The sequence below is a fragment of the Bos grunniens genome, chromosome 2 (assembly GCF_055505025.1).
Source record: "Bos grunniens cultivar Pamir isolate PY7600 chromosome 2, Bosgru_T2T1.0, whole genome shotgun sequence".
Classification (NCBI taxonomy): Eukaryota; Metazoa; Chordata; class Mammalia; order Artiodactyla; family Bovidae; genus Bos; species Bos grunniens.
This window is the reverse complement of record NC_141166.1, coordinates 10,469,550-10,497,267: the sequence shown is the minus strand read 5'-3', so window position 1 is coordinate 10,497,267 and position 27,718 is coordinate 10,469,550. Positions and strand designations below refer to the sequence as shown.

Here is a 27,718-nt window from a genome sequence, read left to right as displayed (position 1 = left end):
CACCTCTCTAAGAGTAAAGCTTCCAGGGCTTCCCTGGTGGCTCAGTGATAAAGAATCTGCCTGCCACCACAGGAGACTCTGGTTCAATCCCTGGTCCAGGAAGATCCCACATGCTGTGGAGCAACTAAGCTCATGCACCACAACTACTGACCTTATACTCTCTAGAGCCCAGGAGCCACAACTACTGAGCCCCGGTGCTGCAACTACTGAAGCCCATGTGTCCTAGAGCCCATGCTCTGCAACAAGAGAAGCCACTGCAACGAGAAGCCCTCACAGCAACACAGACTCAGCACAGCCAAAAACTAATAAATAAAAATGTTTTTTACAAAAGAGAATAAAGCGTCCATTGATGTCTTACATCTAACAGTCAGTGCTTATCCAGTCTCTAGGATGAAACAGTATCTCACATAAGGCATACCTATCAATGAAAAGTGAAAGTCACTTAGTCGTGTCTGACTCTTTGTGACCCCATGGATAGTCCATGGAATTCTCCAGTCCAGAATACTGAAGTGGGTAGCCATTCCCTTCTCCAGGGAATCTTCCCAACCCAGGGATCGAATCCAGGTCTCCCGCATTGCAGGTGAATCCTTTACCAGCTGAGCCACAAGGGAAGCCCATACCTACCAATAGAAGGCCAATTTGTCCCAAAGTAGGTAAAGTACACAAAACCGAATTTCTGAGCTGTAAGATGCAGATGCTGGATAAATAATGTGTTCACAGCGTACTTCTTATCTACAACTAAGTCTTTAAAGGTAGAGAAAAACCTGAGATACTCCTTAAGGTACCAGGAGTATTAAGGTACATTCACTCCCAAGTTTTTCTACTTATTGGCTGAGTCTCTAGCTGAACTGTCTTAAAAATATATGAATTATAAGAAAGCAATTGAGTCTGCTCTGCTCTTTAAAAATTGCTACAGTATTCTTAGGACCCAAAGTCTTATTCTTACCCTAAAGTCTTCTACTTCCCTCATACTAAATAATTTTTTCTTGATATTTTACTCTGTTCCCTTGAACATGATTCCCAAAGGTCTTTTCAAATAAAGAATTCAATATTTTAGGAAAAAAGATAGGGTACATTTTCAGCAGAATCAAAAGGCAATTCAAACTCTACTCTGTGAAACTTAACAAAACATCACACATTCATTAAAAAAAATATTCTAAGTCCTTTTGATTGTTTCATTGGCCTATGGTAATTTTTATTGTAAAGACAGGTATTATCAACCACAGTTTTTCTTAAATTACTTTCAAAATATTTCATAAGTATAAAATAATACACATTAGACACACAAATACAAAAGGATATCTTTCATTATCTTAAAACTGTCCCAGTTACTCCCCATGGTATCACTCCAGGAACTAAAAATCAAGAAAATACAATTATTTTTTCACCATTCATCAATGGTAAAAATGGAAAGAGAAAGATAGAATGCACAAGCTAAAGTTTCTCTTAAATGATAAAAAGGCAAAAACCAGGAAATAAAGAAGATCCAGGTGACTGACAAGAATTGAGAGCTAAGAAAAAGATAAGAGGAGGAGAAACTGAGGGAGAGATTGACAGGCCTACATCCAAAAATTGGGCTGTAGAAAATATAAGGTAGAACGTGGTAGAAGATGGATACTGAGATAGAAAGACCACTTGGGAGTCAGGATATTGCATTCATGCCATACTTCTGAGGTATCAGCTTTATGATATTAGCTCTGTTTCCTCATCTCAAGTATAAGGAGACTGAACCAACTGCTTCTGATATTTCAACTCTATGAACTGCTGGATGGACCCCAGGTGGCAGAAACTAATATAAGCCAAGATGGAAATCTGGAGGAACCTGAAGACTAGCAGGAGTCTCACAGAGAGTGACAAGACAGAGGGACAGCCAGGGTAGGAAAAGTAAGTGAGAAGTTAAAGATTCAAGAGCAGATACCACATGAACTATCTCCATTTTTCTACCAGTTCCCTAAGAGAAGGGAAAACACATCACTCTCTTAATAATACACTTGCCATCAGGTTGAGCCATATGAAATTGTTGACATTTGTTAATTGATATTTTCCATTATCTCACTTGGAGACAAGGCATCCCCAAACTGATGACAAATAGCTGATTTACACTGAGTCACATGGAAAATGATAGATCTGATTTCTTAATTTTTTGATAAAGCTGATTTACTCAATAACTAGTAAGACTAGTAAATGGCCCCCACTGTCTATAATTGTGGTTAATCTCTGTATTTTATAATTCTGAATGCTACATATTCCCCTTTTTTTCATCATATTGTCTTAATTCTCCACCAATTAAGGAAACGGAGTCTTAGAACAACAGAAATGAAAACACATGATTTAAAGAGGGCTTCCCTGGTGGCTCAGTTGGTAAAGAATCCACCTGCAATGCAGGAGATGGGTTCCTTGAGTCAGGAAGATCCCTTGGAGAAGGAAATGGCAACCCACTTTGGTATTCTCGCCTGGAAAAGCCCAAGGACAGAGAAGCCTGGTGGACTACAGTCTACAGGGTTGCAAGAGTCAGACACAGCTTAGCAACTAAACCACCACCATCAATATTAAAGAGACCTTGAAATGGAGTGGCCTATGGAAAGAAGTTTAAACAATAAAACACCATCACTCTATGGAGGAGGGGGATTAAAATAATACCACATAAAAGAAGCCTACCATGTACAGAAAATAGTTGGCAATAATAAAGATATTAAACCTACAAGAGGAGAGATAACCCAGCTCAAAAACTTCAGATTGATCCTTGCCTAATCATGAAGGAACTGAAAGAAGCATTTAGTTATGTTACTTTGGTTCTCTAGTAGAAGGAACTAGCTCTAAGGAACCAAGAAACTAAAAAGAGAAGTAAAAAAGGGGTGGTTCAACCTTTGTCATCCAACACAAATACCAAACAATTAAGTGGGTGTAAAAAGAGGACTGACATCTGGATATCTGAGTTGGGCCCTAACTCTATCACTAACTTATTATGTGACCTTGAGCAGTCTTCTTCCAAAATCTCAGTTTTCATCTTCAAAGTGAGGGTGGGACAATTGTTATAAAGCAATGTAATTTCAAACTTGCAGAAAAATTTCAAGTATAGTAGAAGGAACTCCCTTAAGTCCTTTATCCAAATTTTTAAATTATTTCTATTTTTTCCATTTACTGTATTATTCTCTCTTTACATATAGACTTATAAATACATGTATTTTTTACTAAACCATTTGAGACTTAGAAATACACACTTTTACCCCTAAATACATAAGTGTGTTATTTATTAGGAACAAAGTCATTCTCTTATGTAACCAGTGCGTGTGTATAAAAATGAGAACATTTAATGCTAATACAATACTATTATCTAATTTACAGTCCATGGACAATTTTGTCAATTGTCCTAAAAACATTATGTAGAGGCTATTTTTTTTTCCGGGTTTGGGATTAAATCTAAGGGTCATACACTGCATTTACATGTCATGTCTCTTTTGTCTCTTTTGTCTGTTTTAATCTGGATGGATCAGTTCCTCAGCCTTTCTTTTTGTTTCCTGACCTTGACATTTTTGAAGAGTACAGGCCAGTTATTTTGTAAAATGGCCCTCAATTTGGGTTTGTCTGACATTTCCTCATGATTAGATTCAGTTTGTGCATTTTGGCAGGATTACCACGGAGGTGATATTGTGTCCTCAGTGCTTATTAAGAGGTACATGCAGTCAATTTGTTCCAATATCAGAGATGTAGGTTTGATGACTTGGTTAATGTGGTGTTAATGAGGTTCCTCCACTTTCTTTGTAACTATTAAATAATTTATGGAAAGATACTTTGCCTTGTAAATATCCTGCTACTCAACAAACTTTCACTCACTGGTTTTAGCATTCATATTTATTCATTGTCAAACTACTGAAAGAAAAACTTTCACTTTTGCTACATTTATGTAATGATTCATTTACTTATTTATATCAGTGTGGACTCATGGATTCTTATTTTATTCAATGGTTTAAAACCCACTATTTGATGTTTGGCAGAAACCAACAAAATTCTGTAAAGCAATTATCCTTCAATTAAAAAATAAATAAGTTGAAAAGAAAAACAAACAAACAAAAAAACCCTACTACTAACAGTATTTATTTTTGATTAAAGCAGAAGTTCTTAATCTTTCATTATACCAAGAACTCCTTTAGCAGTGTGGAAAAACCTATAGATCCTTTCTCAGAATAATGCTTTTAAATGCATAAAATAACTATAGAGGATATTACATAGGTTTACAGAGGAAACCTATTATACTGAATAATTATCAAAACTTTTTTGGTAGCTTGTGGGATCTTAATTCCCCAATCAGGGATCAAACCCATGTCCCCTCCATTGGAAGTCTGAAGTCTTAACCATTAGACTGCAAGAGAAGTCCCCCAAATTTTAAAAATGTATGATACAGTAATGAATGTATTTCTTTATTAACACAATAAATAACAAGATCTCCTAGTAATGAATACAAACTGTATCAGCATGTCTGCAGCAACTGCAGTGTTGTTATGAAATTACCTGTGATTTCTATCACTGACTGTCACAAGTACAGTACTGCTAATACTGCTGTGGTTTTGTTTCATTCAGACTAAAAAGAAATGTTAAATTTCAATTATGAATTAGTGAAAATAAAGATGTGATTTTCCCCAGTCCACATTCAGGACCCAATGTATTCTATCCTGGATGCCAGGTTAAGAATCCTTGGAATAGTCTTTTTGTTCCTCTACCACTCTAAGGCCTTGCCTTAACATAACATCATTTTTTAAGCCCAAAATTTCAATCCCTCAATGTAAAAGTTCTTTCATCAATGTATAAAAGCTAAATGACTCAGATTTCAAGTAAAAGAAGAAATTACTTTAAAAATCCAGAGCTCTGCAGCACTGAGGCAAAGAAATGACCCACTGTATGACCTGGGGCTGGTCATGGGTTCAGCAAGATTCTAGATAGAGAAACTGAAGCCCAAATAAGAGGAATGACTTACCAGGATCCCAAATAGAACAGTCAGAGGCAGTGACCAGAACAATCATCTTTAGAAAGCTTGATGATAAAAAGATTTACTAGGTATCTATTCAAACTATGGCTCATAAAATGACTAAATAAATGGAAGCCTTATGACTTCCAAGTTGGATGCAAGTGAGGATCCATGTATGCTATATGACCCAGAGGTTGACAATAAAGGGAAAAACAAAACCTGAATTCCTTTATGATAATGCTGATGACTGTGTCAATTTTTCTATAGGTTTTAGTCTACAACGTGATTTTCCCTTAGGAAATCAGATGGTGCCACTGATCTCCCAGTTCAGTGAGAATAAACCACAGCAGTCTGACTCTAATGTCTATGGGGCACAGTTGCGTGTGTGTGTGTGTGCGTGCGCACACACTAACTTGCTTCAGTCATGTCCGACTCTTTGTGACCCTCTGGACTGTAGCCCACCAGGCTCCTCTGTCCATGGGATTCTCCAGGAAAGAATGCTGGAGTGGGTTGCCATGCCCTCCTCCAGTACACATGAGAGTTCAGAAAATTATCCCCAGATTTAATGAAAAGTAAAGAACTAAAGAGCCTCTTGATGAAAGTGAAAAAGGAGAGTGAAAAAGTTGGCTTAAAGCTCAACATTTAGAAAACTAAGATCATGGCATCTGGTCCCATCACTTCATGGCAAATAGATGGGGAAACAGTGGAAACAGTGTCAGACTTTATTTTTCTGGGCTCCAAAATCACTGCAGATGATGATTACAGCCATGAAATGAAAAGACGCTTACTCCCTGGAAGGAAAGTTATGACCAACCTAGATAGCATATTCAAAAGCAGAGACATTACTTTGCCAACAAAGGTCCGTCTAGTCAGGGCTATGGTTTTTCCATTGGTCATGTATGGATGTGAGAGTTGGACTGGAAAGAAAGCTGAGCACCGAAGAATTGATGCTTTTGAACTGTGGTGTTGGAGAAGACTCTTGAGAGTCCCTTGGACTGCAAGGAGATCCAACCAGTCCATCCTAAAGGAGATCGGTCCTGGGTGTTCATTGGAAGGACTGATGCTGAAGCTGAAACTCCAATACTTTGGCCACCTGATGTGAAGAGCTGACTCATTGGAAAAGACCCTGATGCTGGGAAAGATTGAGGGCAGGAAGAGAATGGGAACTACAGAGGATGAGATGGTGGGATGGCATCACCCACTCAATGGACATGGGTTTGGGTGGACTTCGGGAGTTAGTGATGGACAGGGAGGCCTCGTGTGCTGCGGTTCATGGGGTCACAAAGAGTAGAACACGACTGAGTGACTGAACTGAACTGAATACATTTTCACATGTAATTTCTTCATTTTACTCATGAAAGACTATGTTCTTGGGGTTCTTACAATTTAACTTCTGAATCTGTTAGAAGTAGAATAGAATTGAGCTGAAAACCTAGTTACACTATAATATAGCACCACCCCCATGAAAGGTATCAGTCCGCAAACCAGGACGTTAACAGCAAAGTTGCAGTAACTGGAAGCAGGAGCCCAGCAGAAACATTCAGAGTAGCAGACTAAAGCTAAAGCTTATAAAATCACTGTAGAAATGTAAATTTGAATAATAAAGTTCAAATGCAATGCATCCCTAATTGATCTAAAAGTATTTAGATTTAAGTTATATGTTTAATCTCAACTGCAATTGATTTTCTTTGGCGGTGGGGTAGGTAAGAGTTTTGACTCTGTCTAACCTAAATACTCTTGCCTGGAAAATCCCATGGACAGAGGAGCCTGGTAGGCTGCAGTCCATGGGGTCCCAAAGAGTCGGACACGACTGAGCAACTTCACTTTCACTTTCATGCATTGGAGAAGGAAACGGCAACCCACTCCAGTGTTCTTGCCTGGAGAATCCCAGGGACGGGGGAGCCTGGTGGGCTGCCGTCTATGGGGTCGCACAGAGTCGGACACGACTGATGCGACTTAGCAGCAGCAGCAGCAGCAACCTAAATAAAAGGATTTGATTTCCAAAGTTTGAATTCCACTGCAAACTAGATTTTTCTTCTCTACCACTGGTATTCCTTAAAACTCCCCATCAGAGAATTCCCTGGTTCAGTGGTTAGGACTCTGTGCTTCCACTGCGGGAGCATGGTTCGATCCTTGGTTGGGGAACTAAGATCCTGCATGCTGCATAGTGAGGCCAAAAAAAAAATTAAAAAAATCTTCACCAAATCTGTGTCCATAATCATGTGCTTAAATACAACACTGTTTTATCTTTCCTGAAATAAAAGCTACATTTATGAACACTCATGCAAAATTAAACAGCATATAATTCCTAAGGCCTTCCTAGCTTTCTTCACAATTTAAAATCTGGAGACCTGGATATTCTTACACTTGCATTTTTCTTTCCTACCATTCCTATAATCTCATTTTTCAATATTGAACTATCGTTATTCATATTCCCATTAAATCACTGCCCACTCCTGATCTTTTCTATTTAAATGCTTCTTGGCTCTCCAGAACCTGAGAACTGCACATGAACATGGGGGAAATTTCTTGGAAACCTCAAATCAATATAACTTAAGTGATTAAAAAAAAAAAATCAACCTAGAAATAACAATGAATTTTTACTGATTTGAGCCTATGGTAGAGAATTTTATCTCCACTTACATTGCTTCTTAAGAACAGCCCTCCCTAGCTTGTCAACTTTATCTCTCACAAAAGACCTAATACAGTGCTTTACGCATAGAAAACATTTATTTACTGAACAAATGTTCAGAAAGTTTATCATGCAACATTCAGTCAACTTAAAAAACTGCCTTGAAACAATCTGGACTGGTTCTTCAGACCATCATTATGCTTAGAAGACATCAGTCCAATAAGTAATTTAGAAATACTTGCAATAGAAGGAAATAGTGATAAAACAGTCATTTAAAAGAAAGTCCCACCAGTGACTTTTCTGGTGGCTCAATGGACAAGAATCTGCCTGCCAATGCAGGGGGCCAATGCAGGGGACACGTATTCCATCCCCAGTCCAAGAAGATCCCACACACCACAGAGCAACTTAGCTCATGCACCACAACTACTGAGCCCGTGTGCTGCAACTACTGAAGCCCAAGCACCTAAATTCTGTGCTGTGAAACAAGAGAAGCCACCACAATAAGTCTGCACATGTCAACAAAGAGTAGCTCCTGCATGCAGCAACTAGAGAAAGCCACCAGCAAGGAAGACCCAGCATAGCCAATAAAGAAAATAAATTAACAAAACAAAACAGACCCATATTTACAATGCTTGGAATGAGAATCTCAAAACATTTGAATCTGAAATAATGAATCTCTTGATATATATAAAATTACACAAGTCTTTTCCTTTAATTCCCACTTACAGCTTTAAAGTTTGTGATACGCAAAAAGTTGAGAGACGCAGTGCCTCAAGATTCTCTATGACGTCTTTTGCAAACCTCTCACCTACTGGAGATAACTTTTAACTGGAGCTGAAGCCCAGGGAAGAATTGACTTTAGGGATTAAGGTGTGGAATTTAGGAATAATAATCAACCATACTAACAAAGCGGTTCTGTGGTGTCTAAGAAGGTAAACACTGCCTGCAATACAGGAGACCCAGGTTCAGTCCCTGGGTGCGGAAGATCCCCTGGCGGAGGAAATGGGAACGCACTCCAGTATTCTCGCCTGGAGAATCCCATGAACTAGAGGAGCCTGGTGGGCTACAGTCCACGGGGTTGCAAACAGTCGGACGTGACTGTGCGATTAACACTGATACTAACAAAAAGGAAAAGTTTGTTGTTGTTGTTACTGGGAGACAAATTATGTCAAAATGTTTTCAAAACCAAAAACATGATCTCAAATTGGGGAAGGAATACGAGAAATACAACATCTAAGAGAAAATATTACACAGTGCTTTTAAAAACGACTTCACATTGAATAAATAGCCTATACATAACCTCTAAAGTCACCAGTTGACTCTTTTTCTAATTTAGAGGTCGCTACATAGTTGATTTGGGATAAATTGTTTCTATGGTGTTTGCCAACTAGGCTCGATGGTTTGGCCTGAAGGATTGAGGGTGCCAAAAGACTGGGACTGGCTTTCCAAGGTTGCTTAAATTGTAGCAAGTCAAGGGTTTCTCTTTCCAAAGCCAGTTACAGTGTTTGCTTTTGGGGACAACTCAAAAGGAGCCTTTTCATACTGTACATGGGAGTCTCCTGGCAAGAATACTGGCGTGGTTTGCCATTCCCTCCTCCACCGGACCACGTTCTGTCAGGTAGTTAGAGAGCGTCACCCACTCAATGGATAGGAGTTTGAGAAAACTCCGGAGATAGTTAAACGACTTAGCAGCCTGACGTGCTACGGGCCACCGGGTCAGAGAGTCGTACACGACTTAGCGACTGCACAACAACAAGGAGCCTTTAGAGTCCAGCTCGTCGGAGCTCTGGACTTTAACTTCCTCATCTGTAAAATGGAGCAGCCATCGCCTGCAGGAGGAATACAAGGTACTACCCAGAGCCCCACCAACGTGAACGCAGCCATCCAGTTAGGGCTGGGAGGAGGCGGCGCCGAAAGGAGCAAGAACAGGGTAGTTTGCAGGAAGTGCTTAAGGGTTGGGAGGGGAGATAGAAGGCGGAGGCGGGAATGTGAAAGCTGAGCCCTAGCTGCAGAGTTCGTACCGAAGCTCAGGGGAGGCGGGGCGAAGCTGGGGTGAAGGGGTTAGTCAGTCGACGGGCAAGATGGGCCACCTCCCCCGAAAAGAGAGGGCTGGGTGCGGGGGGAAGCTCTGAGGTGGCGGCTGAGGAACGCGGGGGGAGGGGGGAAGAGAACGCGCTCAAGAAAGGGGCGGGAAGCGCGTGCCCACCGCACGCATGCGCGCGCCTAGCTCCTCCAGGTCTCAGGCCTGGGTTTCTGACCGCGCGCCCAGCGCCGACGGTGCGGACGTTACTGGAGGAGGAGCCACACGATCCCTCCCCGCCGGGACCTGAAGGTCCTGCAGCGCATTTCTCGAAGTGGCGAGTCGCCACTTGTTTCTTCACTAGGCATTTAGGAAGCAGAGAAAGGGAACACGTTTCTGTCTCTTCTTTTTTCGTTCCCCTCCCCCAAGAAGAGTGGGGAGGGAGGTCCTAGGCGTGTCAGGGAGAGTCCGCTCCGGGTTTTCCCGCCCACTTTAACTCTGTGAGCGCTTCGACCGCGCGGCGCTTCACTCCACCCGGCGCGTCCGAGCCCTCCGCCGGAACTCGTTCCGCCTCCACTACACATATTTCTCCAGGAATGGAAAGTGGGACCTCCGAGCTCTTTCCCAGAGCTCCCCAGGCCAGAGGGCTGTTCCCAATCTTTTCGGAGTTCCAACTCCCGACAGCCTCTGGCAGCTAGAATTCTCTGAATCAGGTCGCTCTCAGGGACTACTTGACGTCTCCGTGCGCTCGGTGGTGCGACCGCGCTCTGAGCTCTTCCTGGAAACTCCCGCCTCGGGGAGCCAGGAGAGCCCGGCCGGGGGGAGGGGAGCGGAGGGGACGCACACGCCCCCTGTCCCGGGGGAGGGCTCCGCACCCCCGCCCTCCTCCCCGCGGGGAGGGGAGGGAAGGGAAGGGAAGGCAAGGCTAGGCAAGGCGCGAGAGGGGGAGGGGAGAGCGCGGGGCACGGAAACGGGGTGGGGGGGCAGCTTCCCGCCCCACCCCCTGTCTGGAGAACAACGGGTTCCCGCTGCTGCCCCCTGCCGCCCACAGCGCCCCGCACCCCGCTCTCCTGCCCGGCCCCGAGAGGGGCGTCGGGGGAGCTGCAGCTGCCGGGGCCGTGGGAACCCGAGCCGACGCTTATAAGAACTGACCGGTTTCCTGTCAGAAAACTTCCAGTTACTTTAGAGAAGCCCGTTGGGCCAGCTTGGTCCCAGGCGGAGTTGGCCACATTTCACTACAGCCCGGTGACCTCCCTTCTACTTTAAAACAACGGGGAATAAGCTTCGGGGAAGCAGTCGGTTCATAAAACCAAGAGCAACACCACGTTGCACCGCTCTGACTCAAAGGAAATTAAACAAAATACTGATTGTGGGGAATTTTTAAAGGGCTACTAACAGAAGGAACTCGGGTTTTTCAAGTGAAAGCTTTTTTCCCCTCTGTATGTACACAAAGATTTAAAGTCATGAGAATTTATTACAGCAGTACATCTGCTTGTAAGCGTACAGGAGTTTGTGGTTTAAAAAAACCTTAGTGAACTTTTTGAAAGAGAGGCGTTTGTTTCTGAATCCAACAGGAAAAAAACCAATTCGAAAAAGCTTGAAAAAGTTCAATTAGAATAGCAGCCACATTTCAACATTTCCCAGATTTTGCAATATTAAACTGTGAAGGTTTGTGCCAAATTTTAAGGCAAGAATTCTTACTGCCAAATTACAAATTTCTCAAAATGAGGGGTGTTCAACCAAATTGCTGCCAGACCCCATGAACAGGCACTAACAGCACTGCTATAATTACACCTTATTATCTCCCTCGCAGCCTTATTTGATTCACTGCCTGATAAAATCCTATTCCGGGTGTCACTAGCTGGCCTTTTTCTGGGGCTGAACAATCACACTTCACCTATGCCTCAGTTCCTCCAACGCCTCTTTAGCTGTGTAACCCATCGCTTTCTATTCCATTCTTCACAGTACATCTCTTCCAAAAATGCAGCCCAATCAGATAGATTCTTTTCACCCTAGCTTCCCTAGAGACTAAGAAATGAAGAAGATGAAAACAAATTTATCAGAGATACTCACAAGAAAAATTTCTTCTTTGAAGAAAAGGATTTAGGCCAAGAAACTAAATTTGTTGTTTATCTAGAGCCCCCTACGGGGATTTAGCATAGTGGGTTGAATGCAGTTAAACCAGCTTAATCACTTTCTTTGTTCTGGGCTCTTTGCATTTATTTAATGTTGTATTTTAACATGATTTGACACAAACTAAACTAATTTCTTCTGTTAGTGTAGTCTACACTGTAGACCATACAACATGACCAAACGTAACTTTCTGTGGAACCTTTGACTTTTTGTAGAATTCTGTGCTAAACTGCTATATGACCAAGACTAAAAAGGGGGGTTGGGGGGAGGGGTGGGCAGGAAGTCGTGTTTTCATTTTTTTTTAATCCAGAGATTTTAAAAACACAAAAAGTTGACCATTATAAACCATTTAATTCTTTGGAAGATCTGTAGCTCCACAGCCCTTGATGAGATCTACATTTACTCATTTTTGAAAGTAGGTTGGTTGGTTGGTTTCAACCGGGAAAAAAGGAAGAGGGCATGCCAGATCTTCTGCCTGATAGATTATAATTCTTCTAGCCTTTACTCTCTCTTAAATAACAATTCTACCCTGCTTCTCCCCAGCCCCAGATTGAAGGGCATTCATTCACAAATGACTCTTGAGCTTCTTTCTGAGTGTCTGCTTCCTTATAAAGCCAAAACCTCAATACTAAGGCTCAGTGAATTAAGGTTTGTAAAGATGGACGCAGAAAACCTAAGTACCTAGGAGGAATAATCTCTTTTCTGTTCTACCTTTATTTTCCAGGAATAATAATACTTGTCCTTTACTATGTGTGAGATAGGCACTTCTAAGCTCTTCATATGAACTAACTCCTTACTGCAGGCCTATGAGAAGTGGGTACAATTGTTGCTATTATTTTACAGAGGATGAAATTGAGACAAAGAAGTTAAGTAACTGGCACAACCCAGGCTGGAACCTACAGAACTAGGTTTTAAACCCAGACTGTTTCCATTGTGCTTCTCATCACCCAAGCTGGTTGTCAGTTTGACTGTCCATAAAATGAAAAGTCATCATTCATTAATTCACCATCTTTTGTCTTCAGAATGTCCCCTGTATGACCAAGTCTAGGGTTATGCTTTTTCCTCTGGAACTCCAGTAAAGTGAAATCTGTTGAGATCTGCTTAGGAAAAGCATTCCCAAATCAGATTACTCTCCTGGAAGCTAGCCTCAAACTGTCAGCATATGCATTGTAAATGTTAACCGGGACAGACACATCCAACCTCACCAGATTCAGAAAGAAGCAAGATGGTTAAAAGTGATTTGGATTCTCTGATGTTGAAATAGGTAGAAACCAGGAGATGAAGTGGGAAGAGATAAGGTGATAGAAGCTGAGAGAAAATAAATGTAACATATGTGCACAGGGAGAGATCAGTCTGACAGAGCAAAGAATGAGGATCAAGGTCATGCAGAAAAGAATTGAATCATGTGCATGTGTTACAAGAGAACTAGAAAAGGAGCATAAACGTGAAAATCAAGTACAGAACAAAGAAGGGTGGCGGGGTGTCAGGTTGGTTTTTTTCAGCAAGTGGGGCTTCAGATGAATTAAATACAATTTTAGGCTGGATTAATAGAAATACAGCATCTGGAACAAGGAGAGAGCTCCACTTCATTCTATGTTAGACCTCATCTAGGTAACGTGCTCACTTTTAAAGGAATGTAATAAAGAGAGCAACCAACCAAGATGGTGAGGAGACTTGAAATCCAGGCTTAGTAGGAAGAGTTGAAGAATTCATAAGTGATGGTAGAGCCATCTTGAAATACCTGAAGAGCTATTGTGTGAAAAAAAGAATTAAGACTTGTCCCGAGAGGCTCTAAGATTCTAAAACTGATGATTTAGGAGCTTTAGAGACACACACTAGCTCAGAATATGGAAGAAGTCACGCAAATATGAAATAGATTGTCTTAGAATGTAACAAGCTCCACATCCATCACTAGAAGTATTCAAAATATATGTGGAGGCTGGACCATGTAGTATTGAGGTGCCTTTCATCCTTGCTGCCATTCACCTGGTCACTGTAAAAAAGGGGGAAAACAATATTACATACTTCAGTAGTTTGTTGAAAAACACTTAGCACATAGTGATGTGAAAGCACTCACTAAAAGTCAGCTGATAATAACATCCCTGAAGTTCTAAGAGCCAGGATTTCTAAATTTATCAGTGGGCGACTATTTAAGAGTTGTGTTTATAGATCACTTCTTTAGCATTATCAATACTATCCTGAATGGTGGCTTGGGTATCAGTTGGCACCTTTAGGAGATTTTGGTGCAACTAAAACTTATTTAGTAACACCCAGGGAGCAGGATGGTGAATTCTATACCGCCAGGATCTTAAAATTGAATTGTAGCATTACACTGCAGTCAACGCAGTAAGATAATGTGGGGTGACTGTAGGAAGGGTGGATAAAGTAAAATTAATAAAATCTGGCAGATGAGAGAAATCAAGCAGTACAGCTTTGTGTTGATGGTTGAAAAACAATAGCAGCTAGGTCAGCCTTAAATTTCACATGCAAGAGTCCAATGAGACGGCTCATTTTGAGCAAAATGTGTCATGAAGCCCATGAAACTGACTGGGAAAGCTGGAGACAGAAACAAAGACAAGCCCACCAGCGAGCTGGTTACTTGCTTACCCCAGGAAAGCAGTATGGTAAAGATGAGGCTATTTCATGGAGAATAAGGCTGATCTCAGCTACATCTTCAAACAAATAAACATACATGACCGTTAAAAGGTTCAATGAAGCTGTCTTAGCAATCAGACTTACTTAGATTCTTTTTCCTCCTACCAAAAGGGGAAAATGGAAAGGAGACAAGACTGCTGTGGAGTAGGGCAAAACTAGGACTAGAAACTCAGCTCTGCCTCTGCTAGAGGAGCAACTAGAGCAAATGACTTTACCTTTCTAAGCCTTAGTTTTCTTCTCTGTAGAATGGAAATAATAATAACATCCACCTCATGGCGTTGTTGTTGAGGGTTATATAATTACATGTAAAATATAGTTAGGACAATGCCTGACACAGAGTGCCTAATATATTAACAGAATAAATTTTATTGGGGAAGCAGGGAAAAAAGTGTGACCATATTAATATCTGTGATATAGATTCTGCCATGTACAGATAGTGATATTATACAAAGGGAATGAAGAGCCATGACCACTGCATAACCGTCCCGTCTTAGGTGGTCACTAAAGGGCATAAAACTTACAGTTTGTGTAACTTATAGGAGAAAGTCAGCTGAAATGGAATTGCAAGTGTCCTTGCTCCAAATACAAGGTAAATGATTTCCTTCTCTCTCCTTTGGTTCTGTTTTTCTCTTCATGCTTTAATCATTTTGACACCAAGCTGTACAAAAGTAATTTAAAATTAACATGTCTGACACTTGGTAGCTAGCAGAACCTGATTCTGAACCCTGCCCCCCCTTCAGAGTAGCCAAAAGTCTTCTTTGATTGGCTACTGGTCCTGCAGCAGCTGATGAAGGGCCCAGGAAAACACATCCAACAATTAATTTGCTAATTTAGTTTTCTGTTTAATTTGAAACCAGAAAATCCTCAGTCACCCAGGAGCTTGGCTCTCTGGCTTGCCTTCTGAAACTTCTCTTTCAGTAGTGAGCAAAGAAACACAAAGGGAGAAGAAAGCTTACCTTCTTAGGTACATACCATACCGCCTGTGCCCTCCTATCTTCACAATGGTTTTCTATAGGATCACAGTTCACACCTCTTTTCACCAGGAGAATTGGGAGCAAAACATTCATACTCGGGGTAGGTAAAATGCTTCCTGAGTTATGGGGAATTTCCAGACCAATATATGTTCAGAATTTAGGGTTACAGACAGACCCAGATGGGCTTCTAGCGTTAGAAGTAAGGATTGCTTTAAATTGTAAAGTGGCTTTCAGGTTCCCTGGGAACTTTCTGGCTGATTTCAAAAGGAAGAGGCAAATTTATATCAGAGATTGAAAAGATTTGTATTAGAGGGTTGGGTGAGATGAAAGACACAAGTTTCCCAGATTCCTCTGAAAGCTTGCCCTTGCTGGAAAGAATCTTAGAATTAAGAGGCAGAGAGGGAATATCCACCAGAACCCATTCCCTTTCTGCAACTCAGAGTGGATTTTGCTCAGCTGGCGGTTTGATTTTTACTCCCAGTTTTTCCATCTCAGGGAAGTTAAACTCTTCTGCCTGACATCCAAGACTTTCTACAATCCGATCTCACCTACCCATCAATCCCTATTTCTAACTCTTCCTCATAGTGCATTTCCTAATTTGGCCAGCCTCAATGTTCTGAAGACACATTGCTATGTTCCTGCCTTTGATCAGATCAGATCAGTCGCTCAGTCGTGTCCAACTTTGCGACCCCATGAATCGCAGCACGCCAGGCCTCCCTGTCCATCACCATCTCCTGGAGTTCACTCAAACTCATGTCCATGGAGTTGGTGATGCTGTCCAGCCATCTCATCCTCTGTCGTCCCCTTTTCCTCCTGCCTCCAATCCCTCCCAGCATCAGAGTCTTTTCCAATGAGTCAACTCTTCGCATGAGGTGGCCAAAGTACTGGAGTTTCAGCGTTAGCATCATTCCTTCCAAAGAACACTCAGGGCTGATCTCCTTTAGAATGGACTAATTGGATCTCTTTGCAGTCCAAAGGACTCTCTAGAGTCTTCTCCAACACCACAGTTCAAAACCTTTGTTCAATTCCCTACTGATATTTCTCCTACATGCTCCTCTCCCCTTTATTTAAATCCTGTTCAAACCTCAAGGCCCACCAAGGTTTTACTTCCCCCATTCAATCTTCCCCACCACTAACTTCTCCCCTCTGTCTTCACATTGGTAACGTTTATATAAAGTACCACATGTTTATTTAAAGTACCACATGTTAACCACTCTGATGAAACCATATTCACTTATTTCTTATCTCAGTTCTAATTTTCCAAGTAAACTGTAAAGTTCCAAAAGCCAGGGCCCATATCATTTACTTCCTTGGTATCCCAACATGGCCATCCATGATAGTCATCAGTGCTTATTTATAAACACAAATTATCAAGTTGTACCCTCCCTGAGTTTCTGTTTGTTAGGTCTCCAATGAGACCCGGAAGTCTGTATGTTAGTCAGCCCTTGACTGTAGTTAGAGATCACTGCTCACAGCACATGACATAGGAGTCACGCAACTTGACTATGAACATCTGGGTATAAACTACAATATATGCAGTTATTTTTATCACACAATGACCTAATTGATGGGCACTCCCACTACCAAATGTATACCTCAGGGCACAGGTTTGGAGGCAGAGAATCTGGTTTACCTTTGCTGGCTTCAGTTTGGTATATTTGGAATTCAAATCTCTCCACCTTATGATCTCTTTGTAATTACAATTATAGAGATTGGGTTGATTGAATTGATGGAATTGTAGCTGATTAGAAACATTCCCATCTTCATTTCCCATTCTGTTCAATCAGTTACAATCTATAGTATTTATCTGTGAAGTAATATTTAGGGGCAACGGGACTTTCGTATGTGAAAAAACACTCCAGGCACAACTACAAAATTGGTAAAATGTATCTTCCTCCTCAGTCCTCACCCCATATACTAAATCCAACTCAAGTGTTAAATGATGAAGGATTAAGCTGTGATCCCCCTGGGATCACTAGTATTTCAGAGGGAATCCTCTGGAAGTAAGAGGAGGAGATTATCTTAATGATTCCTAAACTTACTTGACAGGCAAACTGCCAGAGCCCAAGATTTGGGTGAGCATTTTCTTAGAAAGATGACCCCCTGGGCGCCCCTCTGCTTCTTCCTGAATTCTACAATTTTCAATAAAGTAAACAGTGACCATAGAAGTTTACAATTGTTTTTCCCAGAGCTGAAAACAGTTTAAATGTGGACATGATCGTCTGCTGTGGATGGTGTTAGAAGACGCATCTGAGTCAGAGTCCCATTACTGTTTTGTCAAAAGAGCATCTTCTGGATTTTTCACATTCTTACTCTATTAAATGCAAAAGAGAAAACCCTTGAAGTCTTCTTTTATTCATCCAACAAATATTTATTGGGTGCCTATTATGTCCCAAGGACTGTCCTATTTTCTCGAGATACAACAATAAACAGATAAAATTCATGGAGGTTGTTGTTCAGTTGCCAAGTTGTGTCTCACTCTTTGTGACTCCATGGCCTGCAGCATGCCAGGCTCCTCTGTCCTCCACTATCTCCTGGAGTTTGCTCAAATTCATGAACAGGGTTTGTGAAGGGCAACATATAAACTAAATAAATAATCATGTTATACATTAAATTATGAATGCTGTGGAGAACAAATTAAGCAGAGAATGGAAATGAGAAGTGCTGGGGGAAACTTTAAATTTTAAACTGAATGGACAAGAAAGTTCTGAGAGGATATCACTGGAGTAAAGACCTAAAGGAAGTGAGGAAGCAAGACATGTGCTGCTGCTGCTGCTGCTAAGTCGCTTTAGTCGTGTCTGACTCTGTGCGACCCCATAGACGGCAGCCCACCAGGCTCCCCTGTCCCTGGGATTCTCCAGGCAAGAACACTGGAGTGGGTTGCCGTTTCCTTCTCCAATGCATGAAAGTGAAAAGTGAAAGTGAAGACGCTCAGTCGTGTCCAACTCTTAGTGACTCCATGGACTGCAGCCCACCAGGCTCCTCCATTCATGGGATTGTCCAGGCAAGAGTACTGGAGTGGGTTGCCATTGCCTTCTCCAAGCCATGTAGATATCTGCAAAAAGAAAATTCCCAATAACTGGTTTAATACCTCTCAGATTATAGGTTAAGAGTTAGGTCTTGCAAATTCTGATCAAACACTAGTGCCTTTGCTAAATGCACAATAACTTCCCCCTTGAAAGTTATTCAGTCCTCATCTGTGAAGTCTTCTAAGGCTTAGTTGAAGATTTTCTATTGAAAAGCAAAAAAAAAAAAAAAAAAAAGAAATTTCTGAAAGCTTAACAGTACTACCGTAATCACTTAAAGGCATGGAAGACCATCCTAAAACCAAACAAACCAACAAAGTTTTTTGTAATTTTGAGCTGAGAGATCCCATTTATATTAATTACTTAAAAAAACATTACTCACATAAACAATTAGACATCGAAATTAAATAGATTGCTTGTTTTTAAAAGATGAAAAACAGTTCCTCATTTGGTTCTCGGAACAAATTGTGATATGTGCAAAACTGGCATTATGTTCAGTATACACATAAGGGTGCTAAGATCCAGAGAAACTAGGTGCCTTGTCATAGGTCCCACAGTGTTAAAACTCAGGTCTTTTGACTCTAAATCCCATGTTTCTTCCCTCTATCATAGCTGCCATTTCAGTTCCCAAATTAGGAAAATAGCTACAGCATAGTACTTACTTACAGAATTTAAGCAACCTCTAGATGCCCTGTGAAACCACATCTGTCAAATAAAAAAGAGAAATAACAACAGTATATTGGAAAAGCTAGTTGTGAAGTTAAACTTAAAACCCAAAGGACAGACAGCTGGCATCAGTTCCTAAGGCCTAAGTCTTAGAGGCTGGAAGTCTAAATCACAGCAGAAACATTATACCTTTCTACAGTGGGCTCTGGTACAAGGAATGCTTTCCATCTGGGGCAGAGTAGATGCTAGAAGCAGCACAATGTTCCATTAAGTTCTAAAATTTAGAACTTAATTTAGAACTTAATGCCAGTTCAGGCAAAAAGAGAGAGATAAAGAAGTGGTTATATTACTGGAATTTGGTTCTTTCCCCTTATTTCCAAAACCACCCAATCAGGACCCTTGTCACTTATTGCTCAGGTTCTTTCCCCTTATTCCCCAAACCACCCAATCAGGACCCTTGTCACTTATTTCTCACGTCTATGTACAAGTCTACTGTCAGTTTCTCCCCTTTCCCTGACCTTTTCCCCAAACTTTTACTTCCCAAATTTTACTCTTTTGCATAAAAAACTTTAGTGACTCCCAAATACAGTTCATTAAGAAAATAAGATTCAGTTTAGCATTCAAGATATTACCTGTAACACAGCTTACTAAAATTGACACAAGATGAAGTAGAAAATGCAAATTGCCCTATATCTCTTAAAGAAATCAAATTTGTTAATAAATATCTTTCTTAAAGAAAGCTCTAGACCCAGATGGTTTCACTGGAAAATTCTATCAAACATTTAAGGAAGAAGTAAGATCTATCTTCCACAAATTCTTTTAGAAAATAGATGAGGGAATATTGCCAGCTCATTCAACCTTAGATAGTCCATCTGATCTTTGACATTCCTGCCCTAATTACCAAAATTTAGAGACAGAAACTATGCATGTTTCCTAATTTTCTTCCAAACAGCAATGCTACATGCTCTTGCTGACAGTTCCCCTTCCTTGGAATTCCTTCCTTGGAATTCCCTCCCCAGTCTTTGCCTATTCAAGTACTTTGGATGGATAAAAGTGAGGATTCTTAGATGATCTGAAACTTAGGTCTATTCTTTTTTATTTTTCCTTTTTTTTAGGTCTATTCTTTTGTCACTTGCCTCTAAAGACGAGTATAACCTTGAGAAGTGAGCACAGAAAAAAAAAAAAAATCAGTGTTAGTACTGTACATAAATGTTAAGCCCAGCGTAGTATACACAAAAGAAAAGTCAAGGGCTTTTCTTTCTTTTTTCTCTTTGTTTTGTTTTCAAGGGCTTTTCTGATTCAACAAAGTAAAGTGTTCCCACTCCCCAGTGAAATGCAGTAGAGAACTATGCAAAAGGCAGAAAATGAGGCTTTTTATTTTTTAAAGAACAGCAGCAGAATACCAGTGAGAATCTTCTGTCACCACGCTTTCCAGCAAACATTTATCGAGAGCCTATTATGAGCCAAGATTATACCAGGAATTGTGTATATACTTGGTGGCCCCTTCTTTCATGGAACATACAGTCTAGAAGAAGAGACAGACAATAATTAGGTGACAAGAATTATAAATTGTGATTAACTTTTCGGAATGTAAAGGACAACCCTCTTTTTTGGTGGGGGGCCCTCAACAAGTAAGGATCTTAGTTTCCAACCAGGGATTGAACCAGGACTCAGTTAAAGCACTGAGTCCTAATCACTGGACCACCAAGGAAGTCCCAGAACAAACGCTGAAAGGAAGAATAATGGTGGGAGCCTTTTTTGAAGTTGATGGTCAGGAAAGGTCACTCTGAGGAAGGTAAGTTTCTTGTAGGAGAAGGCACCAGTCACTTGGGTGAGGGCCATTGCAGGCAGAGAGAAGAGTGTGTGATAGTTCTGAAACCAGAAAATTGTTAAGTTTTCTTAGCAGCTGAACAGAAGGTCGATGTGGCTGGTGGGTTGGACAGGTAGTTGAGGCCAGATCATGATGGATCTTCTTGGTTTTGGAAAGATTTTTTTTTTAATTCAAAATATAGTGGAGCCTGTGGAGGACGATAAGTTAATGAAAAGAATTGAGAAGACCCCAGATCAATAATATTTCAAAAGACATTATTTACTCCCATATTCAACTGGCATTTATGGAGTATCTCTGTATTAGGTACTCTTCTCAGCATTTTAACATCCCATTCAGTTCTCACCATAGACTTGTCCGTGTGTGTGTGTGTGTGTGTGAGCACGCATGCATGCAGGTGCTAAATTGCTTCAGTTGTATCCAACTCTTTGTGAACCTTGGGCTGTAGCCTGCCAGTCTCCTCTGACCATGGGATTTTCCAGGCAAAAATACTAGAATGTGTTGACATTTCCTTCTTCAGGGGATCTTCCCGACCCAGGGATCAAACTGGTATCTCCTCTTGTCTTCTGCATTGCAGGTGGATTCTTTACCACTGAACCACTGGGGAAGCCCTAATAGACCTGTGAGTGAGGTATTATATCATTATCACTTTCTTACTGATTAAGAAACTGATGCTCAGAGAGATTCACTGACTTGCCCAAGATTATATCAATATTAGACCAAAGCCGTGGTTTGCAATTTAGTCTCACCTATGATTCAAGGCGGAGAAGGCAATGGCACCCCACTCCAGTACTCTTGCCTGGAAAATCTCATGGACGGAGGAGCCTGGTAGGCTGCAGTCCATGAGGTTGCTAGAGTCGGAGACGACTGAGTGACTTCACTTTCACTTTTCACTTTCATGCATTGGAGGAGGAAATGGCAACCCATTCCAGTATTCTTGCCTGGAGAATCCCAGGGACGGGGGAGCCAGGTGGGCTGCCGTCTATGGGGTCGCACGGAGTCGGACACAACTGAAGCGACTTAGCAGCAGCAGCAGCATGATTCAAGGTCTCTCTGTTCATCCCACCAGGTTATCTAACTCAGGCCAAATATCCACAGTATCTTTGACTCTTCTCTATTTCTCGTATACCCCTCCCCTCTTATAGCCATCAGCAAATCCTGGTACATTTTACCTCTAAAATCTAATGACTTGTCAGCATCTCTGCTGCTGCTGTCCTAATCTGAGACTCCATTGTTTTTTGCCTGCTGCTGCTGCTGCTAAGTCACATCAGTCATGTCTGACTCCGTGCGACCCCATAGACAGCAGCCCACCAGGCTCCCCCGTCCCTGGGATTCTCCAAGCAAGAACACTGGAGTGGGTTGCCATTTCCTTCTCCGGTGCATGAAAGTGAAAAGTGAAAGGGAAGTCACTCAGTCGTTTCCGACTCTTCTCGACCCCATAGACTGTAGCCTACCAGGCTCCTCCGCCCATGGCATTTTCCAGGCAAGGGTACTGGAGTGGGGTGCCATTGCCTTCTCCGTGTTTTTCGCCTAGATTCCTGCAACTGCCTCCAAACTATTCTCCCGGCTTCTGTCCTTGCTCTCCTATCTTTTTTTTTTTTCTGCACAGCAGCCAGAATAAACCTTCAAAAACATAAGTCATATCATAAAACATAAATCATTCCTCCAGTGACTTCCCATGCCACTCAAATAAAAGTCTTCAATGACTTCCAAGACCCTATAATTCTGCCCCCTGCATTCCCGCTTGCCTGGCCTAGCTCCTAAAGCTCTCCCTAGCTCACTCTATTCAGCTACACTAGTCTCCTTCAACAAGGAAACTCTTGTCTCAAGACCTTTACGTTTGCTGTTCTTTCTGCCAGGAATTCTCCTCTCCCTAATGTTTGTAAAGTGTCCTCCATTTTTTTATGTCTTAGCTTAGGGGGCCCTTTCTGTCACCCTTTGTAAAATGGATAACTCTACCCAAACAATAAGCCTCATCTCCCTTAACCCTACTGTCTGATTCTCCATAACCCTGAGCACCATGAGGTAGACTGTAGGTTTACTTATTTCTTGTTTGCTTCCCCCCGCCCGTCAAAATATAAGTTCCATGAGGACAGGGATTTTATTCTCTATTCTTAGAACACAGATTTCAGCTCCTAGAACACTGCCTGGCTCAATGAATAGAGGCAGATGACTAAAGAACAGAGCCTATTTGATCAATGACTGAATGAACAGAAAGACAAAATTGTTCTCCTGAGGATGGGAAAGCACTTTGTAAACTAGGAAGTCAAGCAGAGGTTTATTTCTTCCAGCTGATTCTTTGGTTTCGAAGCCTTAAGAACAGCTTCTGGACTTCCCTAGTGGCTCAGTGGTAAAGAATCCACCTGCCAATGCAGGAGACACAGATTCAATTCCTGGTCCAGGAAGATTCGACACTCCTCTGAGCAACTAAGCCCATGCACCACAACTACCAAGCCAGCAAGCCTAGAGTCAAGGCTTTGCAACAAGAGGAGCCACAGGGGTGGGAAAGCCAGCCCTGCAACAAAGAGGAGCCCCTGCTCACCTCAACTAAAGAAAGCTCGAGCGCAGCAACGAAGACCTAGCACAACTTAAAAAAAAACAAGACTCAACAACTTCTGAAAGCTTTAACTAAATTGAGTGTCAAATGGTCTTGGTTTATGCAGTGCTGACTACCAGTTGGCAGGCTACCAGTGATATAACTGGGTGTGTCCAGGAACCCAGTCTTGCCCCCATTGCCTTCTCTGGTTCACGTCAAGGCTTAGTGAGTACCTTCCTCTTTTCTTTGTTTCTTTTTTAAAATATTTTATGACATATTTATTTAACATGTATATTACACATACGTTACTCTTTTAAGACACACATGCTTTGGCTTTTTTGAGTTTTTTATTCTGGGCAATGGGAGTGATAGCTGGTCCCTATCTGTGGTTGGGATTCTATACAGGGAAAGTCATTCAATTAAATCAAGCAGTATTGAATCCTTAATTGACACAAATGAGACAGACAGACAGCTGGAGGAGTGGGGGAGGGACAAGGAGCAGGTGCTCTGCATAATGGAGAAAGAAGAGGGGCAGAATATAAATTCGGCTCACTTGTGAGTCTAGGTTTTATATCACAAGATAGGTAAGTTTTGCCACAGCTTACTTTACACACAGCAGAAAGGATCCGGTGGTGTCTTTGCCAAGGATAAGGCAACAGATTCCAAATGCTTGTGCCATTTTGGCTGCCCTGATGGCCAAGTCTGCCTCTTTTCAGGTACGGTCATTTACGAAAATCACTCTCGGTGGAGCCCAGGTTTCTTTTCCAGATAACTTTATCACGTAATGTTTGAATGAAAGAAACCACTTTTTAAATTCCATTTCTCAAACAAAGGGATTCTTAACACATGAGTTAGGAAAGTGAGGGAAAGGATGTTTCCAAATCATCAAATGCCCAGATATAGGGGCATTCCTGCCGAGGAGGCATGTCCCTTGACAACTCTGGAATTTCCCTGAGAATGTTGGGGGTATTTTTTCCTCTTAGCCCCATCCTGATCTGAGCTTTGACTCCTCAGCTCAGACAATTCTTCTCTGTATCCATGGGAATTGCTCCCATAATTAGCAGTGTCTCCTGCCTGGAACACAGACAAGTAAATGTTCAAACCTGGCAGCTGATCCTGGGAAGGAGAGCTGATTAAATCTTTCCTGTTGAGAGGCACCTCTCTGATTTGAATGTGACACCTACATCCTCCACCTCAGGTTTGACTGAGAGAAGCAATTTCACCCATGCCTTCATAACCGGAGATCCTGATATTTAAAGATATTTAATCTGAAAAAGAGCCCACTAGTTTCCCAGTGATTTAGTAAAAAGCACGGGCTTCTCCCCCACCCCCTTTCCTGGCCCCTTCTGCACTAAACACCACCCTGGATTTGGTATGATGAAAGCTCCTGCTGCACAGGTCTCATCAAATGCTAGGGAGCCTTGAGGAATAAAAGGAGTTCAGAACACCACTAAGTACACTAAGTATTAACTGCAGTGGAAGAATGAAGGAGCGGGCGAACTCGTTAAAAGTTTTGGTAAGACAGGCTAGGACCATCAAGCCCCAAAGTGAACACTCTCGGTGATATTCTGTTCCAGAAAAGCTTTCTATGGGAGGAGGTGTATTCTTATCTGGATGTAGCTAGGATTATGTACGACCATTCAAATGCGTGCAGGAGAGACAATATCCATTTTCTTCTGACATCAAGGCAACCCTTTAAGTTTATCCAAATTTATTTCGGTTAGTGCAGTAAAAAAGCCAGGTTGGAGAATTATGTCTAAACAAAAACAAAAGCCATTGTATGCTTAAAGTTTCCCACTGAAAGCCTGCTTTTAAAGCAGTTTGCCTCTCCACAGTTCCAGTCACCTCACAGTATTTGCATTCAGGCAGGTTGGCTGTAAACAAAGCAAGTTTGCTTCACAGGCAATAGCCCTAAACGTGCTCTCTCAGGACAAAAGTTTTTCTTCGCAGTGTTTTCTACACGGCTCTGGTGAAGGGCCATTCACTTACCTCCAACCTCTTTCTCCTGGGAGACAAAGGCACCTTTGGGCAGCAGTGACATGGGAGAGTTAGAATCAGATTTGTTATCGCCATTGCAGCCTTCAGTTTCAGTAAGAGGCTAAATCTGTCTATTCCAGCTACAGGAAGGCAGTCTTTATAACCCCTGGAGCACTTGGCCAATTATGCACCTGCAAATATACCATACAGGACATTTCAGGTTCCTAAGCACTTTGAAAACCGATACTTAAACAGTCTCAAGGGATCCTATCACCCACCTCGAATAATAGCTGCTTTGGAATCTGTTGTTGGCACCAGAAAAAGAAAGAGTCCTCTGAAGTCATTCTAAAGCCATTTTTATTGTGCATTTTCAAACAAAGAACCTCACCAAAAGAACTTCTGTTACAAAATCAGGGTAGAAAGTCAAACTCATCTCATCTAAGAGTCAATTACCCTGGCAATTTTGTGAAGAGATGGGAAATGAGTGCTAGGGGAAAGGGTTGTGGGGAGGGGGTGGGATTGGCTTTTAAAATCCCTTGGGTGAGAAGGGTGTTCCCACTGACTCTAAGCTCTAACAATTACAACAGAAGGGCCTCTGTGACTTTCTGGCTATAAACTTTTTATGATTATTAACTGGGGAAATCTAGAATATGTGGAATTTTAACAATCGGCTTTCAACCTCCATTTGCTTCTTTCTGAGAAATTTGTTTTTGCACAGAGTGTAATAACCTAAGGCTCAGAATTTACGTTGACTACCTTATATTCCTTGCTGAAACCCACCTTCTTACATATCTTACTTCCAATAAAGAGGCAGATGCCCTACATGCTGTTTATCTCGGGAAAGAAATACATGTGGGAAAAGAAGCAATTTTCTTCTTGCAATTAAATTGTCATGACCACCTGTTGTGGGATTATCCTGCCATCTGCAGTTCAAAAGAGAAACAACAGCAGAGAAACAGGTTGGATGAGCTAAAATGTTCCTCAGTTGGTAAAGGGTTTCAGTACAGGTTAAAATCTTCCTTTTTTTTTTTTTTTTAAAAGAGTATCGCTCTCTATTACTGTTGTGAGGTAGAGCTAATGGCTGATGGAATATCCCAAAAATGGGAGGACAACTGGCACCATTGTTTCTAGTTGTAGACCCTTCTTTACCTTGACCTAATCATTTCACTCCTAGAAACCTCTTCTAAAGGATGAATCTGAAATTCAGAAAAGGCCATGTGTGCAAAGATGTTTATCATAATGATCATTTTATATTGAAAAAAAATTACAGAAGCAACTCAAAAGTCCACCAACTAGCAAATGGTTAGGATCATCTACTTAGTGGATTATTCTGAAGCTATTGTAATTATTTGCATGAAAAATTTGTGACATGATGGCGTGCTTAAAATGCAACATAAAAATAAAACAGATTAAAAGAACAGATTAAGGACTTCCCTGTTGTTCTAGTTGTTAAGAATCCGCCTGCCCACGCAGGGGACATGGGTTCGATCCCAGGTCCCAGAAGATCCCACATGCCACGGGACAGCTAAGTGCCTGCACCACAATAGTGAGCCCTCGTTCTAGAGCCCACACAATGCAACTGTCGTGGCGGTCTGAGGGCAGCTAGGAAAAGTATTTCCAGACACAGTATTTCAGAGAGGAGTGAGTTTATTAAGAATAAAGAGCAGAGATAATGAGAGTGCTGCAAGCTCACTGGGCTGACCTCCTGACAGACCAGGAGAGTCCACAGGACACTGTTAGAAAAGTGGGCGGGCTCAAGGCAGAGCCACACTTTTGTGGGCTGGTAGCCAATTCTTATAGCCTCAAGACAAAGAAAATTCCTGTTGGAAGGGGGGCACTGGGTGATGGGTTAGGACACTACAGGGTGAGTACACCCAGGGTAGGCATTTTTGCCTAATATGGGGTCAGAATACTCTGGTAGTGGCTCAGATGGTAAAGAATCTGCCTGTCATGCAGGAGACCTGGGTTCAATCCCTGGGTTGGGAAGGACCCCTGGAAGAGGGCATGGCAACCCACTCCAGCATTCTTGCCTGGAAAATCCCATGGGCAGAGGAGCCTGGTGGGCTACAGTCTGTGGGGTCACAAAGAGTCAGACACGACTGAGCAACTAACACTTTCTCTATTCGTGGGGTCAGGAAGCTGGCTGGTAAAGATCAGGGGGCTTTTTGCAACAGTTACAATGGGGCCAGTCAATTCCAGAGGTGACCTTGGTTCTGGGCTCCACTTCTGTGGCCTTGGTGCAAGGCCTCGCACCTGTGACCTTGGTATGGAATTACTGAAGCCCAAGGCCCAGAGCTTGTGCTCTACA

At 41.9% G+C, this 27,718-nt stretch overlaps 3 long non-coding RNA genes across 6 annotated transcripts in view; 1 reads left to right on the top strand and 2 right to left on the bottom strand.

The window, feature by feature from the left end:
- Positions 1 to 9,039: 9,039 nt before the first annotated feature.
- LOC147377459 (uncharacterized) overlaps positions 9,040 to 27,718 on the top strand; it is a 54,177-nt gene continuing 35,498 nt past the window's right edge. The window contains exon 1 of one of the 3 annotated variants that reach the window (XR_015138250.1): positions 9,040 to 9,442. This is a non-coding gene — a long non-coding RNA (uncharacterized LOC147377459). The remainder of the gene's footprint in view (positions 9,443 to 27,718) is intronic. The other 2 variants (XR_015138244.1, XR_015138251.1) reach the window with 2 other exon arrangements.
- LOC147377461 (uncharacterized) lies at positions 13,609 to 15,487 on the bottom strand. The gene is made up of 4 exons (XR_015138252.1): positions 15,360 to 15,487; positions 14,925 to 15,061; positions 14,356 to 14,420; positions 13,609 to 13,741 (listed from the first exon to the last, which is right to left on the bottom strand). It is a non-coding gene; the product is annotated as an uncharacterized LOC147377461 (long non-coding RNA).
- On the bottom strand, positions 18,046 to 25,811 carry LOC147377460 (uncharacterized). 2 transcript variants are annotated; one of them, XR_015138253.1, is made up of 3 exons: positions 25,689 to 25,811; positions 25,423 to 25,601; positions 18,046 to 20,594 (listed from the first exon to the last, which is right to left on the bottom strand). It is a non-coding gene; the product is annotated as an uncharacterized LOC147377460 (long non-coding RNA). The 2 variants fall into 2 exon arrangements; XR_015138254.1 differs by lacking the exon at positions 18,046 to 20,594 and adding an exon at positions 20,828 to 21,087.